At 36.0% G+C, this 18,792-nt stretch overlaps 1 protein-coding gene across 7 annotated transcripts in view; it reads right to left on the bottom strand.

Moving 5' to 3' along the window:
- Nucleotides 1–18,792, bottom strand: part of TENM2 (teneurin transmembrane protein 2) — a 1,289,478-nt gene that overhangs the window by 1,181,779 nt on the left and 88,907 nt on the right. For all 7 annotated transcript variants that reach the window (XM_037740622.1, XM_037740620.1, XM_037740624.1 and 4 more), the window contains exon 2: nt 666–779. The gene's annotated coding sequence lies outside the window, so the exon portion shown is untranslated. The remainder of the gene's footprint in view (nt 1–665; nt 780–18,792) is intronic.

Raw genomic sequence — 18,792 nt, 5'->3', positions numbered from 1 at the left:
AAGATCTAAACAGCAAAAGACTGGAGGAAAATGGTTGTAGGTGTCTTAAGAAAGAACCTGAGATAAATACTTGATATAAAGGGCTAATGATGTTGAAATAATATAGAGAACACAAGTCCAGGGGCCATAAAAGCAGAAAAAATTTAACTAGGAACATGAGAAGAGCTAAATGATGCTTTCTTTGCTTGCTGTCTTACAGCCTGTATAGATTAACAACATTTAACAGATCAAGAGGTCCAAGTTTTTCCATCCAAAAGGCCTTTGTACTCTACAGTGTGATGCTATGTAGCCTAGCTAATCACAACCAGCACGTTTTATTTCCATGTCCAGGTACCAAATAAGAAAAGCGTGGTGATCAAATTATGTGGTGGGGTGAGGTGGGGGAGTCGCAGGGGGATCTATCCAGGTAGAAAAGAGGCAGATGTATGACTGAAGAATTGTAAAGCCATTCAATTGGTTTGGGAGTGGGAGAGACAATAGCAAATTTCAAAGACAGAAAATGACAGTACAAATTACTTTTGTCCATAAGAAAAAAAAAAAAATCCTTTTCTGAACAGAGCTGGAAAAGCCCTATTTTGTGCCCTGTATGAAAGCACTTTGATCGACAATGCAAACACAACTTGAGGCAGAGCAAAACACAAAATTGTAGCTATGATTCCACTCACCAAAAGGGTGGACCTTCGATGTACAATTCGGCTAGCTTTACAGGAGTGCTCCACAGCAAAGCCAAATGACGAAGCAAGCCCCAGACCGCTTAGGCAATTAAAAGCTGGATGTAACTGTTGAAATGAAAAAGAAATAGGTAAGACTCAAATGAGCACATAAAGCAAACCCCAAAAATGCAAATAAATACCATACATCTTCTAAATGTAGGAAAGCTGAAATTAGGAGCTAAATGAACTAAATCGTACACATTAACTCTTGAAGAATATCTTTCAATAGAGGAACGTAAAATATGGTATAAAACATATTAACTAGTTAAGTCACTTTGACTATTACCATTAAGATACATTACCACAATTATAGAATATCTATTTGTTATCCTTCAAAGGTGATGCGGTTTATACTACAAATGCAGAAATACACATTATAAGAAAGAGAGAACAGTTGAAATGCATCTTTCTGGCAATATACAGACCTTATGTTTGCTCTTCAGATTTACAAATAATTTATTTCATCTTAAAATGTACAGTTTACTCATCCATACAACTTGAGCATGATTTTGCTGACTTTTAAATTTAAATATATACTGGCTAATACCATTGTCAATAGCATGTGGGGGTATATTATATAACAGGAAGGTTCCAGTGATCCCAACACAACTTACTCTGAGCGAATAAGTTTAATCATCTGAAAACTAGGATATTATAGCCCCTACTTCACAGAAATGTTGCAAAGATAAAATATAAAATTCCATAAAAGCTCTTGGCACAGTGCCCAGCACGTAATACTCCTCCAATACATGTTTGCTGTCCTTGTCACTGTTGTCATCACTACTCAAAGGCTACATGTCTCAACTTCATCAACAGAGATGTTGGGCTCACCTCCTAATGACTGACGCCTTCATACAAAGCAATTCCCTGCCCTCCCTTGCAACCAAGGTCGAAAAAGACTACACATCAAACTAAGTCACACCAAGACATCATTAAGTGACTCATTAAGTTCCTCCTCCTCTGGCGAGTAAAACTGGGGCAGTGAGGAAGTAGAAGAAAAACAAGGGGTTGAAAAAGAGGGAGTGACAACAATTGAAAACAATTATCTCTAATTTCTCTGTTTTGCTCAAGTCATTCTCATCATGGATGCTAAATGTATACCTTCACATGTCAACACAACGAGCTCCGCCTTGTCTGGCCTAACCAAGGCAGCCTGTAAAATTATTTAATTAGCTGGGAAGTGCCAGCTTGGCTAAGCCCATCTTGAGTGCCCCTGCCCAGCCACAGCTGCACAGCATATTCTTAGACACCCGCCTAACAAGGTCAAGCAGCAATTTCTGACTGATGGCTGCACCTTCCCAACCAGTCTGAGAAGCCCTTCTGCCTTCCACTAAGACACCTGACAATCTGGAATAAAAGCGCTGAGTGCTAGCATCCTGATCTTCCAGGCTGTTGTGGGGGGAGGCTTTTGTCAAAATGTAGTGGGGAGAATGGAATTAAAGCTGCAGTGCACTAGGGTTTGGATGATCTCCTTCACTAATGAGCACAACCTCATTCAATGTCCCTGAAATCCTCCAAGCCTCAATCTTCTTATCTGTAAAATGGGTCAATGCCTACCATACAAAATTGAGTAATATTGAAAGAAGATGCTTCTGGCACGCAACAAAGGATAATTACCATCCATTTTTGCTTTCCTTTTTAAGCTAGTTTCCTTATTATTAATACGTTACCTTGGTATATGATTATATGAGAATGACAGGTAAAGGATTGACTAATCAAGAATGTGTCTTTAAAAGACAAATTGACAAGACTAGAAAAAACTATAAGACCTTGTGTAAACTTGCTTTGTTTTTGTTTTACTTTTTAAGCCTTCAACTTGGCAAGCAGAGCCCAGCAAAGGAATATGGTTCTTTGATTCCCTCCTTAGAAACACTGCAGCCTTTATTGTCTTTATATCACACAGCTTTAGCACTTAATTATATCCTACCTTGGAATAATTAGGTGTCCTTATAATCAAGTCTGTTTACTCACTTGTGCAGTTCTGATCCTTTAATCTCTCTCGAATATTAGTTTGTAATGCTATTAAGAGCCACAATTTAACAATTTTATTACTAAATAAAATGGCAAGAATATTTTGAAGGAGTTCCACCAATGGGTTGAATTTAAAAATTACTTTTATAATTAAGAAAAGTACAAATTTATCAAGTAATTATGCCTGAAAAATAGAAGCACACAGGGCCTGTGTGCCTTCCCAGCGACTAACTGTGCAGCTTTGGGCAAGTCACTGAACTTCATCTGGGATCTGCGTGCAGAGGAATTGTGGTAGAGTCAGATACTTGTCCCAGCTAGATCACCAATTTAGTCTAAAGGTAAGAATTATCTAGAGTGACAAAACGATGATAAGACGACTGTCTCTTTTAGGCAATAGAAAAATGTTATGTGCTTAGTTATCCTGTACAATGTTAATTATAAATTTAAAGAATTTAAAAGCCTGCTGCTAACATGTCAAAGAGAAACCAAGCATGATCAATGTACACAGTACTCTACACTGTAATGATTAAATCACCAGACTCTATACTTCCACTGCCTGGGCTTCACACTTAACAGTCATGTGAGCCTAGATAAGTTATACTCCTCTGTGTTCCTTGGATTCTGCCCGCACAAGATAGGGATAATAACAATGATAATATCTAACTCATAAGGTGGTGGTAAAAGATTGTATAGATTATTCACTTAACACAATGGCATATAATAAACGCTAGCTATTAATATTTATTATGATTAGTGGAGTCACATAAAAATCCACTACTTTCCAAAGTGTCTACTCAAACAATATTTTGTTGTTTGCATCATAAATATTTGTCAAATGAATAAACGAGAAAGATTTTTGACTAGTATATTTTGCTCATCAAATATTCAATAACAAATGGCAAATGCTTTAAGACGGTATCTTTACCAAATGTTATTTATTAGGTTTTCATTTACATTAAGATGCATTACAGCTTATATGTTGATTGAAATTAAATACTTTATTAATTAAATGACAAGGCTAGGCAAACTCAAAATTTATATTTTTTCTGAAATATAAATTTCTGTTACAGTTGATATACCGAATTTTCTGTGATGACAATACGATCTGATCTGTATTTGCAAACTTATTTTTAAATTTTTTTAGTCTCATTATAAAACTATCTAAATAGTTCAGTTAATAAAAAGTTAGTAAACATCATTCAGAACCAATCGGTCCATGGTAATCACTGTTTACACTCTGGTGAGCATCCTTCTAGACATCTCTCTATAAATAAATTCACCTGGAATAGACAAAATTGTGCATAAGTAGAACAATGCTATACATTGATTTTTATTTTTTGAAATAAAAATCAATGTATAGCATTGTTCTACTTAAGCACAATTTTGTCTATTCCAGGTGAATTTATTTATAGAGAGATGTCTAGAAGGATGAGATGTCTAGATTTTTCTCTATTGGAAATGTGCTTTCTACATCATTGATGCCAGCTAATCTGTGTCTCCTTCTGATTCAAACTATTTTAACTTTCCATTTAATATTTGTAGACAATTTGAGATATTCAAATACCCTATTTAAAAGTAGTATCAGATGAGCAATTTAAAATAATTAAACACTGTTGACATTTGGGGAAAATTTTGGAGATTCTTTAATTTGCATCACTTAGATGAACTTTTCTACCATCAAACATATAAATCAGAAAAATTAAGCAAACACCAGACTACATATCTTACACAAATGCTACAAACGAAAGTGATATAGACAAACGTATAAAAATCCAGACAATAGGAATAAAACTTGCAAGATGTTGTTATCTTCATTCAAACTACCAGCTCCCTTAATGGAAATTAAGTTTATAGGCTTAAAAGAAATATTAACAATTTTCCCTTTAGATATAAAGAGAATGATATTACAATGTGAGGAATGGGAGATTAGTAAATGCAAATTAATTGACTTCTTTCTAATGAATAAAAATACAGATTTCACAGACATAAAAATATGAGCATATGAGTTTCATTCCACACAGCAGAAATGAAATGACAAGTTCAAACGGATGAATTTCAGAATACTGAAGCCATTTTGCATTCTTCTGTTCATATAATTGTTTTAGAACTTCAGCCTTATTCTGAAAAGAAATATTCTAAGCTTAAATAAAAGATCTCTCTAGTAGTTAATACAGAAATTTTATAATGAGTCATTTGTATATTTGTATATAAAATAATTTTATGACACAGAAAATTATTACTTGGTCTGTATATACCAAAACCAGTCAACTGGTATTATTCTCTCATTTATCTGAGAAATATTTAATTGAGTGATGATTATGTATCTGATACCATTTCAAGATTCAGGTTTATTCTGTGTAATACAGTAACCACCAGTTACATGTGGCTGATGAGCATTTGAAATGTGAGTATTCTCTAATGACACGCACTGCAAGTGTAAAATACATATCAGATTCGATAAATTTAATATAAAATATGCAAAATATCTCAACAATATTAGATTGGTTATACATTAAAAAGATAAAGTTTGGTATATCAGGTTAAATAAAATCTATTAATACAATTAATTTCACCAGCTTTCCTCTCTCTTATTATTTATCATATGCCTATTAAAAACTTAAAATAACACATGTGGCTCACATTGTTTTCTACAGAACAGCCCTCTCCTAGGTGATACTTGTGGTGAACAAAGAACACAGGTGACCTGTGTATTTATGAAGGCTGCATGATTGTGACTGGGCACTAATGCTGTTTAAGGACCTGTGTCAGATGCTAAGGAAGGTGTATGAAATATAAACTGTTGGCCAGGCACGGTGGATCATGCCTGTAATCCCAGCACCTTGGAAGGCCAAGATGGGCAGATCATCTGAGGTCGGGAGTTTGAGAGCAGCCTGACAAACATGGAGAAACCCATCTCTCCTAAAAATACAAAATTAGCAGGATGTGGTGCCATGTGCCTGTAATCCCAGCTACACAGGAGATTGAGGATGGAGAATCACTTGAACCCAGGAGGCAGAGGTTGTGGTGAGCCAAGATTGCGCCATTACACTCCAGCCTGGGCAACAAGAGTGAAACTCAGTCTCAAAAAAAAAAAAAAAATATATATATATATATATACACACACATTCATATAAAAATATATTTTAATTTTTGATTTTGATTTTTTAAATAATGTTTTATTGCCTCCAAAACCACTTCTGTTCAATATTATTTTATATATATGTGTGTATATATATACATACATATATGTGTGTATATATACATATATATATAAAATATATATAATTATACATATTGTGAGGAATGGGAGATTAGTAAATGCAAATTATATATGTGTATATATTATAAAATACATACGTGTGTGTATAATATACATATATGCTGCAAGCTAACCCATGCGATTTTATTTTGCTATCTACAATTAAACTTCAGAAAGACACATCAAACGTCACTTAAGAATGGTGATGCTGTTAAATGTGAGCAGCCTAAAATACAACTCTGCTTTATGTAAAGAAGTCTCTACTAAAGTTATGGTTGTTCAATGCACCTCACCTCCTTTATCCTGAGGAAAGTGTTCGACCAATGTGCAGTGCAGAACACACCACTGTGCTGTGGATGTGCTCCTCAGGCTCCAGAGGAAGAAGGAGGATGTCACATTTTATTTGCTTTTAAAGGCAAATTTGCACAGTGGAGCAAGTGGCCTCATCACAGATGCTATTTGAAATTCATTGATATCCTCAAGCTAGCTAAGTTGGATCTTAGGAGGAAAGGGCTGGGGAAAAAGATTTCAAAACATCCAGAGGCTCCTGAAACTTCCCTCAGGATCTGAAGGTCCACTGTGGTTATGACAAATAGATTAGAGAACTGTCAAGTATATGTTAGAGATTAATGAGCAGAGCATAGTGTTTGGTGATCCTGACCAATATCATAAAGAAATTATGGGCAGCCAATGAGTAATGACAAGATATGCTTAGAATAAATGAAAAATAGCACACCTTGATTTTTTAAATAATATGTTTTATTCCCTCCAAAACCACTTCTGTTCAAAAAGTGTCTTATTCTTATTACATGGAATCTTGGAGTTAGAACTCTTTAGGACAGGATTTCAATTAATTTAATTCAGAGATTTCCACAATAATCTGTCAGATGTTGGCATGGTTTTGCTTAGAATACGTGGCTTCTATCTTAAAGATGCTCCAAGCCAATCAAAATACAATCATATTTTCAACATTCAAATGCAGGATCTGTGACAAAGCTTATGTTCAAAGCCTTCAAAAAAGGGAAAAAAATTCTGCAGAAGTTTAGAAAGATATTGCATGTAATACCGATTCATTAAGCAATTCTGAAAGGGTCAAATCTTATTTCGCTTAAGGGTTATTTGGTACAGAAATTACTGAAGTTTTATAAAATATGCACTCTCTCCCTGCTTATTTTCTGAATGAATAAATATGAGACCAATTTTATACAGAATCACTTCAACTTGAACTAATAATTGTGTATTGCATGCCCAGAATAATGTTTGTTTCAGAAGGGTACATATAAAAAGAAATGTAAAAGAAAACATTAAATCGGCCACTAATTATAATTAATTCATAGATAGTTGAGGTTCATTTGCTTTTCCTAAAGTACATAAAATCGTAGTCATATGGAAGCCTAGAGTGCAATCAAATGAGTACTAGATCATATAAGGACTGTTTTCATATACTGAATAGCTTGGGATACAAAATACCATTTTTGAAGACAAATTGGTATAAGGAGAAACCTGTAGGTCTCACCAGAAATTGTGATTCCCTTGCTGATTATTTCCTTTATTTTGAGGGATGTACATGACTCATTTTCAGGAAATTTGAAATCATTAAGAAAAATTAAAACCTGCCAAAAGATGTTGCTTGGGATTTGATTTGCATTAAAACATTCTGGGACATTTGATTTGTTCAAGAAATATATAAGGAGATATATAAAATTCTCATCATCAATTTTTAAATGTACGTAGATGGGAACTAACCCATGGAATAAGAATGCTTGTTAAATCATCAAAAGAGTCTGACCTTTGTGTATGAAAGCTGGTTCTCCTTAACTGATGCCCCATCCTACTCCCTGGTTTGGTAATATAGTAATTATCATATTTAACCTCTGTCCATGAGAAACCCATTTAATTGTTGATCTGATCCTCTCAACTATCACCCACAATATCCCTCAAAGATTCATCCAGTTGTTCATCATATTCACTCCTTGATATGGAGGCAAATGAATTTGTTCCCGCACTCCCTTGCCCAGCACTCACACCACCCAGGGACAGTTATTCAAGTGAGCAGGTGAACAAAGATCAAGTGAGCTGACCATCTAAAATAGGATATCAACACACAGTCATCCTTGATGAAAACGACCAGAACTACAAAATGACAGCAGAATACACACTAACTGTAGCATTCCTCTGAAAGTGATACAGTACAGCAACAAAAGAAAGAGAAGGAAGCTTAGGGTGTTCTGTTTATAAGGAATTTGGTTTCCAAATCCACAAATCCTGACCAGTGTTGTCTACAACGAATTTTCATAGTAGCCACAGTAAGCTATCCAGTCCAGGAATTAACACTTCTGGAGCACCTTTAAATTGGCTGTATGGGCCTTCAGTTCGAAATGAGCACTTTACCAATAGCCAAAATTGATTCCTATCTTTGCATTAAGAATAATTCCCACTGGGCTTCTATTTATCAACACAGTATTAGCCATCACCATGTATTATTTGTGGTTAGCTAAAAATAATGAAATTCTATTTCTTTAGAAATAATTAATATTTCTGTCTCTCACACTACTCATAGATGTGCATGTCTGCACACAACAAATCCTTTCTCCCTCACACATATACACAGCAACTCAATGCAGGCCACTGCAATCAAAAGGAATTTCCTATATATGGAATATTTTAGAAGAATGTGAAGAGATAAAGAAATTAGAAATAACATGTGTTTGCAATATTTTGAAAATTAAAGATCCCATATACCAAATGTCATATATATAAATATATATATATATATACACACACATAATTACACTTTTGTATTTTCTAAAAGTACAATCATTAAACAGATCAAGCTGTTAGATTATTAAAATAAAAGGTTATGTGCTGAATTTTAAAATATACACAATGTATTTTAATCATATTGCTGTCAGATCTAATGGCATCAATAAAAATTAGGGATACACATTCAAAATCAATTTGAGAGCTAAATACTCATTGCATAAGGTGCCAGTAGAAATAATACCACCCTTCCGAAAGAAAAAAATAAAAGTGACCTGATTACTGTGTTAGTCTTACTGACATGAGCTGTACCCTTTAAAATACAAATTCTCTAGTAATAGTAAATATAACCACACTCTAAACAAGAAATCAGCATAATTACTGTATTAAAAAAGAAATATTTCCAGAAGCAGCCAACAAATGCCTTCATCCCTTTTGTTACCTTCTCCCTAATTAATTAACAGATTGGCACAGTCTAAGAACAAAATTTATTTTCAATTAAAATAAGAAGCCCGTATGTCATGATAATTTTTTGCTACTATTTCTAATGTGCAAAACAAAGGTTTGCTTTTAACACCGAACACAGTAATCAAAACAAATCCTTTAATTTTCAATAACTGTAAGGATACTTCAAGAGTTGTTCTGGTAGCAAGGTACTACCTCAATGGTTAATCCTATTAAGAACTGAGCCATGCACTGCAACTAAATCCTCTGGGGAATTTGAGGAATGAAAGGCTTACTGCACACTTAGAAGGCAACGACTTTTGTAAAGGGCTCTATTATACGAGGAACAAAAGAATACCACTTGTGTACTTAAATATCATCTGCTTTTCCTTCCAAAATACTCCATTTTTAAGTAAAGATATGTGATTTAAATGTATTTAGAGTTCAGCTTTTGGCACGACTCTCGTTTCTGAGTAGAAGTGCCATCTGCGGGCCCCATGGCTCACGCATAATGATATGCTTACAAGCTGCTTCCCTTTTCTGCACAATGTACCCTTTTCACTTTAACATACATTTTCCATAAATTTTTGAATAACAAATTGGGCCGTGGAAGTTTGTTGAAACGGGACAAGGGAAATGCCTGTAGGCTAGAAAACGGGCGATTTTACTCAAGAAATTGGTGCAGCGGAAAATATCCACTCCCCCAGCCCAACCCTCCCTCAGACCGCCCCCGCCATGTCCACCTACCTTGAGCTGCGACACTTTAAAACTGTAGGGGAAACTTCTTTTCCCCTCAATATATTAGGCCTGTGCATTAACTTGGGCAAACAGCCCACATGCCTGCTATCCATTACACCTGCTGGGTGACAAACAGATGAGAGTCATCATGCAGACTCCCAACGTTTGATCTCCTGATAACGCCAGATGTCCCCCATTCACATTCAAACACAACCACCGTCATTAATGCAACTCACCCGGCTGGCATTTAATAGGGGGAAAAAGTTGAATTCCAATCTAAAATCCTAACTAACTATCCAAAGCTTTCAGAGTGTGAATACATACGCTATTAAATAATGCTTCAATTTGTAAACTTTCTAGCTATTAAGAGAACTGATTTCATTATCAGGATGGCAACTGGTTCAGACAGGCAGATTTTGCTCCTTTCAAAAGAGACCTGTGCGATGACCCATTTGCCTTCTTAATTTTGAATTGAAACAACAAAACATACCTTTACTTTATCTGTCGTATGCTTAAACACAATAAGAATAATCTTAATTGTTGCCTGTAGTTCAAATATACCACTTACTGAAAGGCTGAGTTAACAAACAAATAACTAAAGTCAAGGAAGTCACTGACAGAGAAAAATGAGATTCACCTACCACTGGCCTAATAGCAGACATAAAACTGTTTGATGATAAGATTCTTTTAAAGACCATTAAAAAATCCAGATGCACAGGTATCATTCTGGGTCTACTGAATAGGAATCTTCAAGGTTAAAGCTCAGGAATTTTAAAACTTCCTTGTTAATGCTTTTGAAACCAGTCCTAGACCCTGAGCTTGGCAGCTCCTGGAACTGTGCATGAGAACATAACTTAGCAGCTTGGCTTTAGGGGACTTTCTTCTTTCCCATTCTTTCTTTTAAAAAGAAAATATTTACAGTGTGTCTACTCCATGCCTGACACAAAATACATAGAATCTGCAAGACACAAGGTTTATCTCTGGTGAGTCAACACGTGGCTCCAGAAACAGACATTGGGATACCCAACATGAGGGTGGAAGATATTCTTATACCTGAAATACAGGAAGTGAAAAAACCTGAGAAACTATCTAGAAACTTAGTGTGTCCACAAATTGTACATTTCTAGAAAATGTAGGAAGGAAGAAATCAGTGGACCTACATCAAAAATTCTCAGAAGGGGCTCCGACTTCTTCAAAGGAAGAAGGTTGAATTTCACCATTCAGAAGGAAGGCAGAAAGACTGTAGTTTCTTTCTGTATCCTTCCTGTACTAATACTCAGATCCAATTAGATCTCTCTCTTTCTAGCTTCTTCCGCCTCTGGATTGAAACCATTTTCTCTGCCAAGAAGTTCTCATTGATCGGCTGCCCCAAGCCCCATAGTCACTCTACCACAATGCCCATTGTATTTTCTTCATCTCACTTATTGCTCTATGAAATTATTTTCTTTTTTCTTTTTTTTAGATGGAGTTTTGCTCTTGTTGCCCAGGCTGGAGTGCAGTAGCACGATCTTGGCTCACTACAACCTCTGCCTCCCAAATTCAAGTGATTCTCCTGCCTCAGCCTCCCAAGTAGCTGGGATTACAGGCATGCACCACGAGGCCTGGCTAATTTTGTATTTTAAGCAGAGGCTGGGTCCATGTTGGAAAGGCTTCGAACTCCTGACCTCAAGTGATCCACACACCTCTGCCTCCCAAAATGCTGGGATTATAGGCATGAGCCATCACGCCTGGCTTTTGTTTTCTAATATGTTTATTGTGCGTCTCCCTACATCAGAGCAGAGACCTTGCCTGTCTTGTTCATGTGTCCCAGGATCTTGAACAACACCTGGCATGAAGTAGGTATGTGTCCAATCCATGTTGAGTGAACAAATTAATGAATCAAAAATAGCTATACAGTACTTATAATTCCTTGATTCTTCCACCAGACATAGATTTTTTTTTTCAATGTGTCTTCCTGGACATGGAGTCTTAGTGAATTTTTCATTTGAAATCCAACCTGATTCTTTTTTATGTTTCTTTTGGCCTGTCTGCAACCTAGATTTTATCCATTTGGGATTTTTATGCTTGAACTCAGTTCAGTAACAATCAATTTTTACCTAAACCCAATCTACCTTTAACCCATCTCTCAGCTGAATTTATAAAATACCCCATTACCCTTCAGAAGAGACAGAAATCTAAACGATATTCAACTATTACATTTCATTCTAAAGAAGATAAACAGCAACAACAAAAAATTCTCTCAAAGAGAAAGCACTTGAGGAATTTCTGTTTTGTGGTCAAGGCAATATGGGATGAATTCAGACCATCAACTCATAGAAGAGAAATTAAACATTGAAATCGCTGCTTTAAGGCATTTGGTAACAATGGCAAATATTAAATCCGACTTAAAATTACTAAGTGCTATCAAGCCACTTTTAGTTTTTTCTGTGGCTGCTCAGCATATCCCTGCAATTTCATAGCACCTACTAATGGAAAGTGAGCTCAGATTCTATTGACAGTTTCATGACAAGTCATACTTCACCTTCCATTGTCCACTCTTCTTAGCTGTTCATTATCTTGACTGCTGTGCCTACGAGATAATGATACACCCTGCTTCTACCCCTGACTGTAACACATTTTTGCTCCAGGGTTTCTTTTAATTGAAACACACTGTCTGTGTTACTGTTTTTGGTGAAAAGTAAACACATTTAACACAAGAATTCAGTTTGTATTTGCTTTACCAATAGGAATTGTGTAAAAAGTTACCTGCTTCTGAAGAGCGATTGAATGATCCTTTTGACACTTGAATATTTTTTTACTCTTTTCTTTCACTTTCATTACCATTTGTCATTGCTGTGGATGTGATAATAAATTATCTCTGTGAGAAAAAACATTGTGGCTATCCTTACTATTTCTCTGAGTGTCCCAAACCCATTCAGGAAATATTTAGTAATGTTTCACCAACCTTGAGCATAGAATTGTCCAAAAACGCTTTTGCTTTTAAAAAGTTTGTCTAATAAATTGTGCCTGTTAAATTTTGCAAATCGCATGAAATAGCCACCAGTTGGTAAGAACAGAGGTGCCCTTGCATACCACACATTCTCAGACTCTGAACTCTTTCAAAGAGAATAGATGAATTCTTTCCACCAACAAATACATTTTAAAAAACAAATGCATGTATGAGAAGCATTAGGGTTTATTCAAGAAGAAGCAGAGAGAAGAAAAAGACTTTACTTTCTCTTCCAAGAAAATAAGCATTAACTGGGATTAACACTCATGTGTGGTGTAGTGCGTGTGTGTGTGTGTGTGTGTGTGTGTGTGTGTGTGTGTGTGTGTTTTGGAGAGAGATTAATCATGCACCACCCCTAGAAGTAAAATGTTCTTAAATGTTAACATGTAGAAGAATCATCTGGAAAAAATTTTAAATTTTAGATGACTACATACTCCTTCAGATATTTGAATTTTGTAAGTCAGGGGAAAAGTCCAGGAATCAGCTTTTACCAAGCAACAAGTGATTTTACTATAGAGTCCCTACCTGTAATGTCCAATATGCTAGCCAGGAAGCACTAAAAATGTGGCGAGTCCAAAATGAGTGTCGACCGTAAAACATACACACTGGCTTTCAAAGACTCAATATAAAGCATATAAAATATCTTACTAATAATATTTACACTAATTACATGTTGAAATGATAATATTTTAGGTATATTAGGTTTAATAAAATGTATATTTTTTAAATTTCGTGTATTTCTCTTTGCTTTTTGAGACAGTGTTGCTCTGTTGCTCAAGCTGGAGTGCAGTGGCACGATCTTGGCTCACTAGAATCTCCAACTCCCAGGTTCACGCAATTCTCCTGCCTCAGCCTCCCAAGTAGCTGGGATTACCAGCGCCCACCACCACGCCCAGCTAATTCTTGTATTTTCAGTAGAGACGGGGTTTCACCATGTTGGCCAGGCTAGTCTGAACTCCTGACGTCAGGTATCTACCCACTTCGACCTCCCAAAGTGCTGGGATTACAGGTGTGAGCCACAGCGCCTGGCCTTCTTTTGGCTTTTTAACGTGGTCTAAAAATTTTAATTAGTTTGTAAATTAAAACAAATTCTTTGAAGAAATTCTATATAGAAATTTACTTATTATCCAGAACTTAAACTATGATTAAAAAGTAATAATAATAATAAAAATAAAAGAAATTTACGTATTCTGGGTGGGTGCGGTGGCTCGCGCCTATAATCTCAGCACTTTGGGAGGCCGAGGCAGGTGGATCACCTGAGGTCAGGAGTTCGAGATCAGCCTGGGCAGCATGGTGAAACCCCGCCTTTACTAACAATATAAAAGTAAGCCACGTGTGGTGGCAGCCACCTGTAATCCCAGATACTTGGGAGACTGAGGCTGGAGAATCACTTGAACCTGGGAGGTGGAGGTTGTAGCAAGCTGAGATGGCACCATTGCACTCTAGCCTGGGCGACAACAACAAAACTCTGTCTCAGAAAAAAGAAAGAAGGAAATTTACTTATTCTCTCAAATAAGCATTTGAGGTATCAAATAACTATCAGTAACTAGCTCTCAGTAACTTAGCAACCAGCTTTCAATGGTTATCAACTCACACATGTGGCTGGTGCTTGCCTTCAATTCTGAATGCCTTTGGGACATAACATAGACATGTGTGTATGTTTCTATGTAAGGACATTGTTTATACTATTCACTACAAAGTATAATCTTCCTTTTGGCATCTCACCTACAAGGTAGTAGAAACATTCATCAGAAAAAAAACTGTTAAGTATATCCAGTGTAGTTTCAATTGGCCATAGCTACATAATGGAATAAATAGGTTTAACATGGGTGAATGGGAACATTATCGCTTTTGTTAATTAACATTCTGTCTATTGGTCAATGCACTTTCAATTCCAAAAAGTTGACGTAAATGGGAGCTTCTAAAATCAACATGTTAGGAATTACTACTTATGCTCCTAAATTGTCCATTATTATTTTATTAAAGTGAGATTTGTGCATTAATGTTTGCATTTTGTATGTTTTAATGACAGTGAGTGAATTCCAATGTTACCTTTTCTGATTCATATGCAACATATTCATATTTAAATGATTGATTATATCAGAGGTTTGCAAACTTTCTCAATTCACAGTACCCTTAGTGTCTCAGTAATATTTTCATGGTTCCCCTAAGGCAAGAGAATTACTTGACAGTTCATGTAATAAGCATTTAGGTCCAAACAACTTAATAGTAGTAGTATAGACTGGGGGTGCTGTCTTTTCTTGCATATTTAAAATGCCTTGCAGATCCCAAGTGAGTTTGCTGAAGCTCACCCAGTCATCTCAGCCCACAGTTCGAGAAATGAAGATTATATAGTTTTAAATGGTCTAGAATGTAAGATGAACTGTGCACTTTGTCTTTCATTTTCTTTTTCTTCTTTTTCTTTTCTTTTTTTCCTTTTAAGAGACAGGGTCTTGCTCTGTTGCCTGGGCTGGAGTACAGTGGCACAGTCATAGCTTACCAAAGCCTTGAACTCCTGGGCTCAGGTGATCCTCTTATCTCAGCCTTCCAAGGAGCTGGGACCATAGGCATGCACCACCACACCTAGCTAACTTTTTATAGAGTAAGGTCTTGCTATGTTGACCAAGGTGGTCTCAAATTCCTGGCCTCAAGTGATTCTCCTGTCTCTGCATCCCAAAGTACCGGGATTATAGGCATAAGCCACCATGCCTGGCCAAAATTATATACTTTCTAAGAAACAGAATACACCTAATAGCAATAGCTATTTAAAGTTTTAATTAAAAACATGTTTTTTTTAAAATGTGTTTCTTTTAACACATTTTAAGTCTCAGAATTTATAAAAGTTATTTTATATTGCACTCCTGGTCAACTATCCCTAGACTGATATTTAGCATAGAATTTACGAGTAAATCAGTTGGTCAATCAACAATTATTTATAGAATGCCTGTTATAGGTCACAGATTCTACTCTCAAATGGCTTACATCTTATGATTCATCTGCAGATATATTTTAATTTCATGGTTTTTTACATTATTCTAAGTGAAGCCATCCATAGGACTCAAAGAGGGAAATAAAATGATTATTGTCATCTGAATTTTTAAATTATTTACCTTGATTTATTCTGATTATTTTTCATTGACCTATAATTAAAATTTTTTGCAAGGTAAAATTTTTCTGAGAAGTCTTGTGAAACTCTGAAAATAAATTAATTTAAACAAAATGTTGGTGTCATTTTAAGGTTATGATACAGGTAGTAACTCAAACAATAATAGACTTAACAAAACTTTAAAACAGACCCTTAACTTCTGGTCTGGCATGTAGAGAGCCTAGAAGTCACTGCTCCATCCTAACAGCTGGAAACCCAAACAAACTGAAAAATCAACAACTTTGTATAGATATGTCAGATAAATAAGGTCATTGGTCAAACTGCTGCCCCTCAAATTTAAAAGATGTGGGTATATTTAGGGAATAACATAATGGAGCAGAAAGCTATAAGCAGAAAACTCTGTGGAACCAGTGTTGGGGTAAGGAAATCTGAACTATAATTGATGAATTGCTGGAGGCTCAGTGTGGCCAGCTCCAAGATTTAAAAATTCCAGTGGGAACCAGTCATAGGGAGGTTCCAACGTATTTGTGAGTTTTACTGCCAGGATCTCTTCCAAATCCTGACTGTGAATATTAGAGAAAAATGACCCCCACCACCACCCCCGGTGCTTTTGGCAGGGGCAGGAGGAAAGGAACATTTTGAAATACACCGGAGCATTCTGTTCTTCTTAACAAGGTCTGCTATGAAGAGAAACTATTTTACCAGAGCCTAAGCTGCTGAATATGTAGCATAACCTAACCTACCTGTGCTAAGAGAAATATCTACTCCAGTTTTCTCTAGCCTTCCATGTGGGGAAACGGAAAATGCCAACTTTAGACTCTTCCAGCCATCCTGTCCCATCTAATGGGAGTGGGGGAAACTGAGAAGCACTGGTGAAGTGCACAGTCCAGGTCCACTGAGACTTAATCAGAAAAATATAAAACACTCCTCTCCCACATCTTGTTACTGTATTACAAAATGCTTTATTTACCATAGGTGTTTTTACCCAGTACACGGTGCCCATCTTTGAACAAAAAATTGCAAGAAATAATGAAAGCCAAAAAATATACAGTTTGAAGAGACTGAACAAGCACCAGAACCAGAGTTAGACATGGCAAGGTTGTTAGAATAATCAGACCAAAGAGTTTTTTTAATGGCAATTAATAAGCTAAGGGTCTTAATAAAAAAATACACAGCACGCAAAAACAGATAAATGATGTAAGCAGAGAGTTGCAAATTTTAGGAAACAATTCAAAAATAAGGAATTCTAGAGATTTTAAACACCTATAACAGAAATAAAGAAGGTCACTGATGGGCCCATTAGTAGACTGGACACAGCTAAAGAAATAATATCTGAGCTTGAGGATATGATAATAGAAAATCCCAAAACTGAAAAGGGAGAACAGAAAATGGAAAAAAAGAACAGAATATCCAAGAACCGCAGGACACACACAAAAAATGTAACATATGTCTGACGGGAATATTAGAAGGAGAAGAAAGAGAGAAAGGGCCAGAGGCAATATTTGAAGCAATAATGACTGAGAAATTCCCCAGATTAATGCCAGAAATCAAACCACAGACCCAAGAAGCTTGGAAAACATCAAGCAGGATAAAAAAAAAAAAAAAAAAAAAGAAGGTAGAGGAGGAGGAGGAGAAGGAGAGAAAAAAACTAGCAAGACCAGAGAACAAATAAACACCTAGGCATATCATATTCAAACTTCAGAAAATCAAAGGTCAATATTAACAAAATATGAGGGAAGTCACATATATATATGTATGTATATACATATGACATATATAAAAATATAAAATATATAAAATGTATGCTATATATAAGATATATATAATATATAATATATATATATATAAAAAATCTTATCTATAGAAAGACAGAGGTAAGATTTAAATCCAACTTTGCCCCAAAATCCCATGCAACAAATAAGACAGAAGAGTGTAATGCTTAACATTTTGGGAGAAAAATGCCTGCCACCTGAGAATTTGGTACCCTGTGAAATTATCCTTCAAATAAAGGAGAAATATATACTTTCTCAAATGAACAAAAATGGAGGTAATTTGTTGCCAGTATAGCTGCCTTGTAAGAAATGTCTAAAGAAAATCAATTAATATAATCCATCAGCCAACAGGTTAAAAAAGAAAAATCACTTGGTCATATTAATAAATTCAGAGAAAGCATTTGGCAAATCCAACACTCACTTATAATAAAAAATGTCAGCAAAATAGGAATAGAAGAGAAATTCCTCAGCTTGACAAAGAACATACGTAAAAAACATAGAGCTACCTTAATGTTTAATGGTGAAAACTTAACACTTTCCCGCTAAGATCAGGAACAAGGCAAGGACATCCCCTCTCACCACTGCTCTTCAACATTGTACTGGAAAACCTAGCTAATGCTATAAAAGAAGAAAAGAAAAGAAGTGGTATACAGATTGGGAAAAAAAATAAAACTGTCTTTTTTCACAGATAACATGATCATCTATGTGGAATATCTTAAAGAATCTACCCCAAAATATTTTTAAAACCTTCTAGAACCAGCTGGGGGTGGTGGCTCATGCCTGTAATCCCAGCACTTTGGGAGGCTGAGGCGGGCAGATCACAAGGTCAAGAGATAGAGACCAACCTGGCCAACATGGTGAAATCCTGTCTCTACTGAAAATACAAAAATTAGCTGGGTGTGGTGGCATGCGCCTGTAGCCCCAGCTACTCGGGAGGCTAAGGCAGGAGAATTGCTTGAACCTGGGAGGCGGAGGTTGCAGTGAGCCGAGATCGCGCCACTGTGCTCCAGCCTGGCTACAGAGCAAGACTGTCTCAAAAA

Source organism: Cebus imitator, unplaced genomic scaffold (genome assembly GCF_001604975.1).
Source record: "Cebus imitator isolate Cc_AM_T3 unplaced genomic scaffold, Cebus_imitator-1.0 Scaffold86, whole genome shotgun sequence".
In the NCBI taxonomy this organism is placed as follows: domain Eukaryota; kingdom Metazoa; phylum Chordata; class Mammalia; order Primates; family Cebidae; genus Cebus; species Cebus imitator.
Note: the sequence above shows the minus strand (reverse complement) of the source record. Positions and strands in the feature narration are given on the sequence as shown.